The 13,057-nt window shown below is 44.3% G+C and overlaps 1 non-coding gene across 1 annotated transcript; it reads left to right on the top strand.

The window, feature by feature from the left end:
• Positions 1-6,389: 6,389 nt before the first annotated feature.
• trnat-agu (transfer RNA threonine (anticodon AGU)) lies at positions 6,390-6,463 on the top strand. The gene has a single exon. It is a non-coding gene; the product is annotated as a tRNA-Thr (tRNA).
• The last annotated feature ends 6,594 nt before the right edge of the window (positions 6,464-13,057 follow it).

Raw genomic sequence — 13,057 nt, 5'->3', positions numbered from 1 at the left:
TGCCATCAGTAGAATTCCCAGCACCGAGGGTTTGTACCTTCTGGGAGACTTCAACACAAGCTTGGGTACTGACTACAGCTTGGCCAACGAGCATAGGGCACCAGGGGCTTGGCAAGATGAACAAAAATGGACAGAGGTTGCTGGAGCTATGCTGTCAGCATGGATTCTGTGTGATGAACAGCTACTTCCAGGTCAAGCTGTGCCACAGGGTGTCCTGGAGACATCTGATATCACGCCACTGGCACCAGCTAGACCTTATCATCACCAGACCTACCACCCTCAGCAGTGTCCTCATCACTCGCAGCTATCACAGTGCTGACTGTGACACTGATCACTCCCTGGTGTGTAACAAGGTCAGGCTTCAGACAAGGAAGCTTCACCCATCCATGAAGAAAGGTCGTCCTCAGATCAACACTCGCCGAACCACTGATCCAGAAAGGACCCAGGAGTTCCTCAACATCCTTGATCAGGCACTTTCAAACAACAATGCACTCACTGTGTATGGAAAAAGAGATGGGAGGAATGCTGACTGGTTTGAGGCTTATTGGACTGAAATAGAGTCAGTTATTGCAACTAAGAGGAGAGTCCTCATGAACTACAAACCAGTCCCCAGCAAACAAAATCTCGATGCTCTCAGAGCTTCCAGAAACAGGTCTCTGCAGACTGCTCGGCACACCTCCTTCTGGAATGTGTCTTTGCAAAGCAGGTGTGGAAAGAGATGCAGTGGTTTTTGTTGAGGTTCATCCCAATCAGCTCTGGAACACAGAAGTCTGTGCTCTGTGGGTTGTTCCCAGGGACGCACACCGAGACAAACATCAACTGCTGCTGGAGGACTATCAATTCGGTGAAAGATGCTCTTTGGTCTGCCCGAAACTTGCTGGTCTTCCAGATCAAAGAGTTGTCCATGATCGAATGCTGCAGACTGGCACATTCCAAGGTCCAGGACTACGTGCTGAGGGACGCACGACAGCTTGGGGCAGCCGCAGCAAAGGCTCAATGGGGAAAGACCACAGTGTATGGTCCCCCCACCAAGTTGAACTGAGGGGCTGGATCCATCAGAAACCCCTCGAACTGTATTGGGAAAATTTTCATTTGCAGTAAAATGTAAAAATGTCCATGGCATGACAAATGAAATGGAAGGGTTGTGAGGCAACTCATGATTGTATTGAAGGAAACTGATCTCCCTTGTGCTGTTTGCATTTTTTGACTTGGTGCTGTTTGAAACTCTTTAGTAATGTATTTTTTACAGATTTTTATGAATAAAGTATATTTTATAAATTTAAAAAAAAACTGCTCGGCACTGCTTCTTAATCAATACTGGTTAAAACTCTGCAACAGCATACAATCTGCTGCTGAATCCGGGGATGCTGGAGGGATGTATGAAGGAATTAAGAAAGCAATGGGACCAGCAGTAACTAAATCAGCACCTTTGAAGACAAAGAGAGGGGTGATCATCACTGAACCTAACAAGCAGATGGAAAGGTGAGTGGAGCATTACCTTGAACTCTACATAACGGAGAACATTGTCATTGAAGTAGCTCTCAGCGCCATTCCAGACTTCCCTGTCATGGAGGAACTGGACAGTGAGCCCTCCATAGTGGAGCTCAACAAGGCCATTGACCGTCTTGCCAGTAGTAAAGCCCCGGGAAATGATGTTATTCCACCTGGAATCATCAAAAGTGGAAAAGCGGCTCTGCTGCAGCATCTCCATGAACTTCTGTGTCTCTGTTGGAAGGAAAGATCTGCACCTCAAAACATACGTGATGCAAATATTGTCACCTTGTCCAAAAATAAGGGGGAAATCGCAGTGACTGCAGAAATTACCGAGGCATCTGCTTGCTAAGTATTGTGGGGAAGGTCTTTGCTCACATTGCTCTGACCAGATTGAAGACCCTGGCATCACACATCTATCCTGAGTCTCAGTGCAGCTTCAGAGCTGGTAGATCGACAGTCGACATGATTTTCTCACGTCGGCAGTTACAGGAGAAGTACTGTGAACAGTACAGACCACACTACATTGTCTTTATCGACATCACCAAGGCCTTCGATCTTGTCAGCAGAGACGGACTCTTCAAACTGCTGTGGAAACTAGGCTGCCCTCCTGAACTCTTGGGCGTCATTTCTTTCCACGAAACATGCACAGTTCCGTCAGTTACAAAGGAGCAACATCAGACACTTTCAAGATCAGCAGTGGAGTAAAGCAGGTTGTAAGCTCCTCACAGCTCACATCTTTACAATTAGCATACTCTTCTCCATTCTGCTATTTTACACTTTCAGTGACTCAGATGGGGGATGTCCACCTGCATACCAGAGCTGACGACAAGCTGTTCAACTTGGCAAGACTGTGCGCCATGACCAAAGTGGGTAAATTCCTAGTCCGTGAGTTGCTGTTTGCTGATGACGCTGTGCTGAAATCCCATAATGAAGTTCACTTGCAGCAGCTTGTAGATCGCTTATCCCTGGCCTGCAAGGAGTTTGGACTGATGATCAGCATCAGGAAGATCAAAGTTATGGGCCAGGACGTAGAGACTCCACCTTCCATCAACATCGACAGCCTCACTTTGGAGGTTGTCAACAGCTTCACATACCTTGGATCAACAATCACCAGCAATCTGTCCCTTGATGCTGAAATCAGCATCAGGATTGTCAATGCTGCAGCTGTCATGTCAAAGTTGAGAAGACGAGTGTGAACCGACAGCAAACTGATTGAAAATATAAAGCTCTGCGTGTACCAGGCTTGTGTTCTCAGCACCCTCCTTTATAGGAGAGAAGCATCAACAACTTATGCAATTCAAGAAAAGCAGCTGAACAGCTTCCACCTCCGCTGTCTCAGATGGATATTGGGCATCTCCTGGCAGGACAGAGTGCCGAATGCAGAAGTACACCAGCGTGCAGGGATCTGCAGCATGTTTGCCCTCTTGAGTCAGCGGTGACTCTGTTGACTGGGTCATGTGTGCTGAATGGATGACGGTCGCTTTGCCAAAGACACACTCTTTGGTGAGCTTGCTATCAGCACGAGACCAACAGGTCACCCACGTCTATGATACAAGGACATCTGCAAGCGAGATCTCAAGCAGACTGAGATTGGAGTCGATGCATGGGAAGTCCTTCCTGCTGACTGGAATTCCTGGAGAAAGGCATTCAGGAAGACCATGGGAAAAGCAGAGGACAAAAGAAATGACCAGTTGGGGGCAAAGAGAGCTCAGAGGAAGGAAAAATTATCATTCGACCTCGGGCCAATGATATTCATCTGTACCAGCTGTGGAAGGGATTGTCACTCACGAGTCGTCCTCGACAGCCACAACAAACGATGCTTAATACAGAAGTGACGTACACCCCGGGCGTAGCCCATCGTCTTCTGAGACGGACGATTGCCTATTACTACTACAACTACAGCTACAACTACAAGAGCGGGTCATGAGGCTGGGAACTCTGTGGCGACTAACTCATCTCTTGACTCGCCAAAGACTGCCCACTACCTACAAGGCACAAGTCAGAAATGTGATGGAATACTCATGACTGGATGAGTGCAGCTCCAACAACACTCAAGAGATTGACACCATCAGGTCAAAGCAGCCCACTTGATTGGCACCCCATCCACCACCATAAACATTCATTCCCTCTAGCAACAGTGCAGAGTGGCAGCAGTGTGTAACATTTACAAGATGAACTGCAGCAACTTGCCAAGCCTCCTTCAACAGCACCTTCCAACCCACAAACACTACCACCTAGAAGGATAAAGGCAGCAGACGCATGGGAACATTACCACCTTCAAGTTCCCCTCCAAGTCACACACCATCCTGACTTGGCACTATACCGCCATTCCTTCACTGTTGCAGGGTCAAAAACCAGGAACACCCTCCCAAAAAGCACTGTGGAGGTGCCAGAGGATTGAACAGTGGCAAATGTGACTTGCTATTTCAACAAAGGGTGTAAGGACAATCCAGGTAACTACAGGCCAGTTAGATTAACAGCAGTGGTGAGTAAGGTTTTAGGAACAATAATTAGGGAAAAAAATCAACAGTCACTTGGAGAGATTTGAGTTAATTAAGGAGAGTGAGCATGGATTTATAAATGGGAGTTCATGCTTGACTAACTGCATTTTTTGATGAACTAACAGGAAGATGATGCAGCGAATGTTGTTGATGTGGATTTTAAGAAAGGATGGATGGATGGATTAAGAATGGATGAGAAGGGGATTGAGTTTAAGAGCCGCGAGGCTATGCTGCAGCTCTATAAAGCCCTGGTTAGACTACACTTGGAATATTGTGTTCAGTTCTGGTCGCCTCATTATAGGAAGGATGTGGAAGCTTTAGAGAGGGTGCAGAGGAGATTTACCAGGATGCTGCCTGGACTGGAGGGCATGTCTTATGAAGAAAGGTTGAGGGAGCTCGGGCTTTTCTCATTGAAGCGAAGAAGGATGAGAGGTGACTTGAGAGAGGTGTACCACTTGATGAGAGGCATAGATAGAGTGGATAGCCAGAGACTTTTTCGCAGGGCGGAAAGGGCTATCACCAGGGGGCATAATTTTAAGGTGATTGGCGGAAGGTTTAGGGGAGATGTCAGAGGTAGGTTCTTTACACAGAGAGTGGTGGGTGCGTGGAATGCACTGCCAGCGGTGGTAGAAGAAGCAGATACATTAGGGGCATTTAAGCGACTCTTGGATAGGTACATGAATGATAGTAGAATGAAGGGCATGTAGGTAGTTTGATCTTAGAGTAGGTTAAAGAGTCGGCACAACATCGTGGGCCGAAGGGCCTGTACTGTGCTGTACTGTTCTAAGGTACCACATAAAAGGGTGGTTAACAAAAGTGAGGTTCATGCAATAGGAGACTCCCTGTCCAATTGGATAGAAAATTGCCTTAAGGACAGAAAATAGCGAATCATAGTAAACGGTTCTTTGTCAGACTGGAGGATGTTCGACAGTGGGTGTTCTCCAATGGTCACTGCGAGAACCACTGCTTTTTCTGCTATATGTAAATGACTAGGATCTTGGAAAATAGAGTAGAATCTCAAAATATGCTGATAACACCAAACCTGGAGGAGTGGTAAATAGTGAGGATGAAATGAACTGCCTGCAACAGGACAGTGATAGGCTAGCAGAATGGGCAGACAGGTGGCAGATAGAATTTAATAGTGACTAGTGTGAGGTGATAGACTTTCGCAGAAGGGATAGGGAGAGGCAATATATATATACTTAATGACACAGTTCTAAAGAGTGCTAAAAATAAGGCTCTTTATGGTGTCTTGTTGGTCCAGGGGTATGGTTTTCATTTTCGATGTGTAATTGGATAGCATGTGAGAGATCCTAGTTTCTAATCCTGCATGACTCCTACTTCATTTGCATTTTTAGTTGAAGGTCATCGATTGGTTGCAGCCTTACAAAAAGCGGAGTTGACTTTCACACGGAGCCTGTTTGAGGACCAGAGAACTGGATTCAAAGAGCCTGTTGACAAAATTGAAATGAACTAAATGTACAGATTGCCAAGTGTGTGTATGAAGGTGAATCAGTAACTGAGAGCTGGATCCAAAAACAACAGGACTGGGTTCTGGTATGGAATGGAATTCTTCTGTGTTTCTGTTGTTTGTCTTGGATTAACTCATCGATTTTTTTGTTTTTCACTTTGTCGATTTGTTTGAATAATTGTGGATCCTTCTTCAGGGTGTTTTCTTTCACCAGGTAGTTCTGACCTCTGATGATGTTGATCGTAATAAGCTTCAACTCACTGATAGTTTTGGAAGTGAGCAAATTTCCTTTGCTTGAGTCTACAACATGGAACTCAGTCTGACATGTGGATCCATGGGAGGATTTGAAAGCTGCCCCAGCGTTGGAGCATACAGTTGCATCCATCCAATAAGAGACCGAGTAGAAGTGACAGTTCAGTCAGTCGAACATGAGACTTTTAATCTCAGGGTTGTGAGTTTGAGTGCCATTCTGTTTTTCCCTTTTTTTAGGCTTCATTTGCAGAGAGTACAAGGATTGTTTGACGTGAAATTCAACAACAGTATGAGAAAGTCTCACTTTGATTCAGGACTCTTATCTCTCTGCAGCATCTTGCTGCGAAGAATTGAACTTTATCTCATTTCCTTCTCAGCACAGGGTCAGTGCGGCTCAGTGGGACTTCTGGCTGTCTCCCGCTTCACAATCCATCAGTGCTGAGAAAGCAATGGGGAATATTACTCACATGTTGTATTCTGTAAACTTTTGGAAAAAATTGAATTATGTATTTACTTCCAAAACATTCATTCTCAGTTCTGGGAAAAATACAGTATATGATCGACTGTATCAGGAAGTGGGAAAAGTTAAAATATGTTGTGACCAGTGGAGAAGTGGGATGAGAATAAATAGTGCCCTTCTCTGATTTCAACTGCGCAAGCCTTTTCAATCTGGCTCTGTAGCTTAGTTGGTTACAGCACCTGTCTAGTAAATAGGAGATCCTGGGTTCAACTCCCAGCAGAGTCTTATTGCACATTTGCAGTGTTCTTTAGAAGCTTCCTTATCTTTCATTTACATTTCTGTCTTGTGAAATTTGACTTCGAATTCAAATTACATAATGAATTTCAGTCACAGGAGAAAACAGCCTTTGTGAAGGATGTGAGTTTGGAATGGCTGTTCCTCCTTGCACAGAAATTCAGTGCTGATACGCCAAAGGCAACTTCTTTGATAGAAGTTTGTTCACAGTTACATTCAACCTGGAAAACAGCTCGACATTAATCTCACTGAAGGAAAGTGTGACTGCGTTGTATGTTTCAGAGTGTTTGTGTCGTTATGTGTTGCTTTCAACCGTGACTGGGACATGACGCAAGTGGGAGGGTTGATCCGAGGTTTGGAATATTTGTCAGTCAGGAACAAGAAAAATCAAAGGAAGCAAATAAGAAAACCTATGTCTCATGTGGTTACCGACAGACGGTGAGAAAATATTAAACTTTGTTCTATTCAATACAGCTGTGTGAACTTTGACCTGTTCTACCTTTTTATAAACAGTATTTGAAGGGTCTCGGTAACAGTATTCAGTGTTGATGAGAGTGGGGTCTGGGTGAGCATCTGCTGAGTGTGACAGGGTCAGGACTGGATGCAGGAAGTTCTCTGACAGTCTCTCACTCTCTCTCTCTCTCTGATGGGTTGAGTTGATTTTCAACTGGCAGCTGTTGGTGTTTCAATAAATGAAAGAGGTTCCCTCCACCCAATTTTTTTGAACAGACAGTGTAGTATAAGGATGTAAAGGGTTAATGCTGAAGACAGTGGGATCAACCCCTCCCACTGTCAGAGTGATGATGTAACAGTCACATGAGATGAGGTTTGGAAGAGAGAGCAGCACCAAGGATGCTAGCTTCGGAGGCTTGATGAGTGTGTACGTAGTATTGTGTAAATTAGAAAGGAGTTCTTAGTTCTTCCAGCAGGAAATGTGTCCAAAAAATATTGAGAAATTCACACTTTTGTTATTCAGGAGTGGAAACACAGATATTAACTCCAAGTGACAGTTCTGGGTTCATTTAACAAAAAAAAAGGTAGAGAATAATATTACTCACTGATTGAAATCCCCCAGTGAGGAGACAGTTAAACAGGTGATCTGTTGGGGCATCATTCGATCCAAGGTTTCGGCAGCATTTAATCTCCCTTTTTGGTGAAATTCTTCGTTATTTGCATCTTTTTTTAAAATCCAGCTTTGATGGGTGGGTGAAAAAACTCAGAAAAACTGAACAGTTCCATCCTTTCTTTTCTTCCTTCTTCCCACCAGTTTCTCTTTTCTGTCCCAGATCAATATAATGATGAGAATCCCAATTTAATCTGCTGTTTTATCTATTCCAATCAAAATTCAACATTCCAATCAAATCTATTTGTTATTCCACAGTGTCTCTCCATGTGTTTTATTCTGTTGTATTCTCTCACAGTCTGTTTGATGATCAATGTTACATCTCACTCTCTGTTCTGGTGAAGACCAAAAGCAGTGATATCTGTTTGCACCACCCACCAAGTCGACCTGAAGCTGTGCCTCACCGATCATGTGGAGTTAGGAACATAGGAACATAGGAGCAGGAGTCGGCCATTCAGCCCATCGAGCCTGCCCCACCATTCAATATGATCATGGCTGATCATCCACTTCAATGCCTATTTCCCCACACTTTCCTCATATTCCCTTATGTCATTTGTATTTAGAAATCTGTCAATCTCTGCTTTAAACATACTCAATGACTGAGCTTCCATAGCCCTCTGGGGTAAAGAATTCCAAAGATTCACAACCTTCTGAGTAACAACATTTCTCCTCATCTCTGTCCTAAGTGGTTTCATCCTTATTTTGAAATTGCACCCTCTGGTTTTCGACTCCCCAACCAGGAGAAACATCTTAGCTGCATCTACCCTGACTGTCCTTTAAGTATTTTGTGGGTTTCAATGGGATCACCTCTCATTCTTTGAAACTCCAGAGAATACAGCCCGTTTCCCCAATCTCTCTTCATAGGACATTCGCACCATCCCAGGAACAAGTCTGATTAACCTTTGTTGCACTCCCTCTGTGGCAATAATATCCTTCCTAAGGTAAGGAGACCAAAACTGCACACAGTACTCCAAGTGCGGTCTAAGCAAGGTTCTTTCCAATTGAAGCAAGAATTCACTATTCCTGTACTCAAATCCTCTTGTGATAAAGGCTAACATACCAATAGCCTTCCTAATTGCTTGCTGCACCTGCATGTTAGCTTTCAGTGACTTATTGACATGGACACCCAGATCACCCTTATATTCTGTACCTCAGTTAATAAAGGAAAGGATTCCATATACCAGCTGAACCACCTTATTGACCTGTCCTGCTACTTCAGGGATCTGTGGACATTCACTCCAACGTCTCTCACTTCCTCGACACCATTCAGTGTTCTCCCGTTAATTGTGTATTCCTTTGCCTTTTTTGACGTCTGCTCTCGCTGTTCCCTGCTCTCCGAGTGAAATCTTTCTCCCTCTCCTGGGCTCTTTATGCTCCGCTTCGCTTTCACTGTTTCCCTCTCTCTTAATGTATCAATATTTGTTTGCCTTGTGTTTAATTTAAAATATGGATTAACTGTATTTTACAGTTGTAGGTTTTATTTGGTAGTCCTGTACAAGTTGTGGATTGGTATTTAATATTCAGTTCTGTGAAAACGATTGTGAATGAAAATATAACTTTCAATCTTATACATGGGCTGGTCTGCAAGCTCCAAGTCCTTCATTTTGTAGTAATGGAATTGATACTGTATCTTTCAGTCTTAATCTCTGTGGGATTTTTGAACTGGTATGTAATGCATAACATGGTCTAACGTCTGATGTACATTATCGGATTCATCGGAAATAGGGGCATTCGACCATTCAGCCCATCGAGCCTGCTCCACCATTCAAACAGATTGTGGCTGATCATCTACCTCTATGCCATAATCTATCGATTTCTGTCTTGAATATGTTCAATGATTGAGCCTCCACAGCCCTCTGGGATAAAGAATTCCACAGATTTCCCACCCTCTGAGCAAAGAAATTCCTGCTCATCTCAGTCTCAAATGGCCTGCCCTTATTCTGAGACTGTGCCCCCTTGTTCTAGACGCACTAGACAGAGGAAACATCCTATCCATATCTCCCCTGTGACACCCTGTAAGAACTTTGAAAGTTTCAATGAGATCACCTCTCATTCTTCAAAACTCCAGAGAATTTCGGCCCAGTTTCTGCAGTCTCTCATCAGAAGATAACCCCACCATCCCAGGGGATTAGTCTGGTGAATCTCCGTTGCACTCCCTCTATGACAAGTCTATCCTTCCTTAGATAAGGAAACCAAAATTGTACGGAATATTCCAGGTGCGGTCTCATCTAGACTTTATACAATTGAAGCAATACATCTTTACTCATGCACTCAAATCCCCTTTCAATGAAGCCAACATACCAGTTGCCTCTTAATTGCTTTCTGCACCTGCACACTAACTTTTAGTGTCTCATGAGCAAGGACACCCAGGTCCCTTTGGACATCGACACTTCCCAGCCTCTCACCATTTAAGAAATACTCTGTCTTTCTGTTTATTCTACCAAAGTGGAGAACTTCACACTTATTCACATGATATTCCATCTGCTATGTTCTAGCCCATTCACTTAGCCTCTCCAAATCCCCTTGAAGCCTCCTTGCATTCATTCTGTACCTTTCAATCATGTAAATTTTGTCTGTTCTATTTCAGATTTTATATTTAAAATGTAACCATGGTGACAGAGTTTATTGAGATCTGATAGTGAGTTTGTTTTTGGACTGCGATTGATGTATCAACCTGTCAGCTGTACTGAATTGGAGTGAAATGGAAACAACTTCTGTCTCTCCTGCTGTTGTTTGACTGTTGGATTGAAAATGTGTCTCTCGACTTTGGGATCAGTGTCTGTCTGACTACTTCTTTTGTTTGTTCCAGTGGAACTGATGAGCTGGCAGTATCTATGTGCTTTGGGAGTGATCCTGTACCGACTGTGTGTTGGAACGAGATCACTGCACTTTTCCTTGTGTCCAGGAATCACCACATCCAGTCAGGTTCCTTCATGTATTTTCCTGCAGGAATGAAAGAACTGGTGAGATAGAAGATACAAAAGCGATCAATGTAATCGTCCCAATAATAATCATTATGAACAATCATAAAATGAAAACCAGGAACACAAACAGTGTCAGTGTCTGACTCCACTGCAGTACTGCAGTATTCAGCTTCTGTTTACCAGGTGTTTGCAGAGGTTTTACAACAAGTTTGTGACATTCAGAAACAACACAAGCCCTGCACTGCTCAATGACTGGGACTGTCCGATAGAGCAGTGACCTTTACACAGTCACATTTCTATTTCAACGGAAAACAAGCAGCCACTATTTAAAATGTGCCTTTCACACTTCTCACCTGGTGTCTGCAATAAATGTTCTTTGTCTAACTGTCCACATCGTTATTTTGCGGCTATTTTTCCTCCACTGTTCACAATCCAACAAACAGTGAGAGACTGGAACTAAAGCAGGAAAATTCCCTCTCCTTTGGGTGGTGAAATTGTCAGTGATTTTCAATAGTGATTTCTTCCCATTGTGTCTCCCTGAGCCTGTACAGACACTGTCCGAGAATGAACTCTCCCTTCCCCGTGTCCCCGGCTCACTCCATGTTCCGGGAGCAGCTCCTGCTCCACAGTGTCTGTTACAAACACTCCCCGACTCCCCCTCAACTTCCCACCACTCAATGCTAATCTCTGAGCACATCTGCGGACACGCTCCCAAAGCAGTGGCTGCTGGAAGCAGATGCTGTTTGTTCCCTTCCCCCGGGCCCGGGAAGTCTCCATTAGCAGCTGATTTAAAGCATCTTGCCCTGATTGAGTGAATGGCCTCACAGACTGGGTTGGGGAAAGTCTGCGCATGCGCTCCACTCCTCATTGTGACGTCTCACGGGGGGCGGGGCTACAGCGCGCGTGCGCAGATCTCTGCAGCAATTCAGCATTCAAACATCAATGGGAACTTTCCCCATTTCACCCTCATCAAAGTCCCAAAGAAAGTGAAGAGGGGCTTGGACTGGAGGGAGGGAGGGGCGGGGTAGGGGGAACCTAGAACCCAGAAAGCTGCCCACTTGCCCCATTTAGATGCTCAATTTGCGGTCATTCCCTGCAGGGGGTTTGTTATTATTGAGCCCCTCCTGGTAAAACAATCCGATAGAAAGAGGGGAGAAAGGAGGGAGCCGGTGTGTTTGCTGGGACCTTGCAGAATTCATTTCAGCAGCAAAAGTCCCGGGTTATATTAACCCAAGTGAAACACGCTGTCAGTGAGAGGAAAACCGAACGGCCCTTTTCATCTTTTCATTGGAAACAAAGTAGAGCCGGAAGTGCGGCGAGCAGAGCAGACACACAAGCTCAATGACAGGAGAGCTCGGCCGTCCCTGAGTTTCAGCTCCCGGCTCTTACATTTCCTCATCCACACTGTCTTTACTGTGGATGTTCAGGGGTTCCTTGTCGGATCTGAGGACTGTATCCATTAAACATTCTGAGTCAGGAGATCCACACACTCTCTGTTACCAAGATTTATGGGCAGGAATGTTTCAAAACTTTGTCTATTAAATCATTGTATTATTCACAGAACTAATGAGGCTGACAGGAGAAGGGAGGGGAAGATGCGTTTGGTAGTGGCATCACGCTGTACCAATGCTTTGTCTTTCAACACACCATTAACATATCGTTTGCCATTGCTCCATGACCTTCTGGTCAGCTATTCTGTGACCTTGTCCTATTTACACCTTCTCCTTTGCCCCACCCCCACCTTACTTGCTGATAACCTTTTACATTTCCAATATTTATTATTTCTGAAGAAGGGTCACTGACCTGAAACGTTAACTCTGCTTCTCCCTCCACAGATGCTGCCAGACCTGCTGAGTATTTCCAACATTTCTTGTTTTTATTTCAGATTTCCAGCATCCGCAGTATTTTGCTTTTATTATATATAAATGTCTTGAATATTGGAATCACAGAATTGTTATTGCCCCGAAGGAGGCCATTTGGCCCATCGTGTCTGCACTGACTCTCCAAATGAGCAATTCACCTCATGTCACTTCCCCGTCTTCCCCCCATAATCCTGCACATTCTTCCTTTTCAGATAACAGTCTAATTCCCCTTTGAATTCTTCAATTGAACCTGCCTCCATCACATTCTCAGGCAGTTCATACTTTAACCACTCGCTGCGTGAAAAAGTTTTTCCTCATGTCGCTTTTGCTTCTTTTACCAATGACTTTAAATCTGTGCCCTCTCGTTCTCGATCCTTTCACAAGTGGGAACAGTTTCTCCCTATCCACTCTGTCCACACCCATCATCATTTTGAATACCACTATGAAATCTCCTCTTCGCCTTCTTTTCTCCAAGGAAAACAGTCCTAACTTCTCCAATCTATCTTCATAACTGAAGTTCCTCATTTATTTTTATTTATTTTTTATTTAGAGATACAGCACTGAAACAGGCCATTTGGCCCACCAAGTCTGTGCTGAACAACAACCACTCATTGATCCTAACCCTGCAGTAATCCCTGCCACCACTGGGAATAATTTGGAATGACCAATTTACCTA

The sequence above is a fragment of the Heterodontus francisci genome, unplaced genomic scaffold, assembly GCF_036365525.1.
Source record: "Heterodontus francisci isolate sHetFra1 unplaced genomic scaffold, sHetFra1.hap1 HAP1_SCAFFOLD_102, whole genome shotgun sequence".
Taxonomy (NCBI): Eukaryota; Metazoa; Chordata; class Chondrichthyes; order Heterodontiformes; family Heterodontidae; genus Heterodontus; species Heterodontus francisci.
Note: the sequence above shows the minus strand (reverse complement) of the source record. Positions and strands in the feature narration are given on the sequence as shown.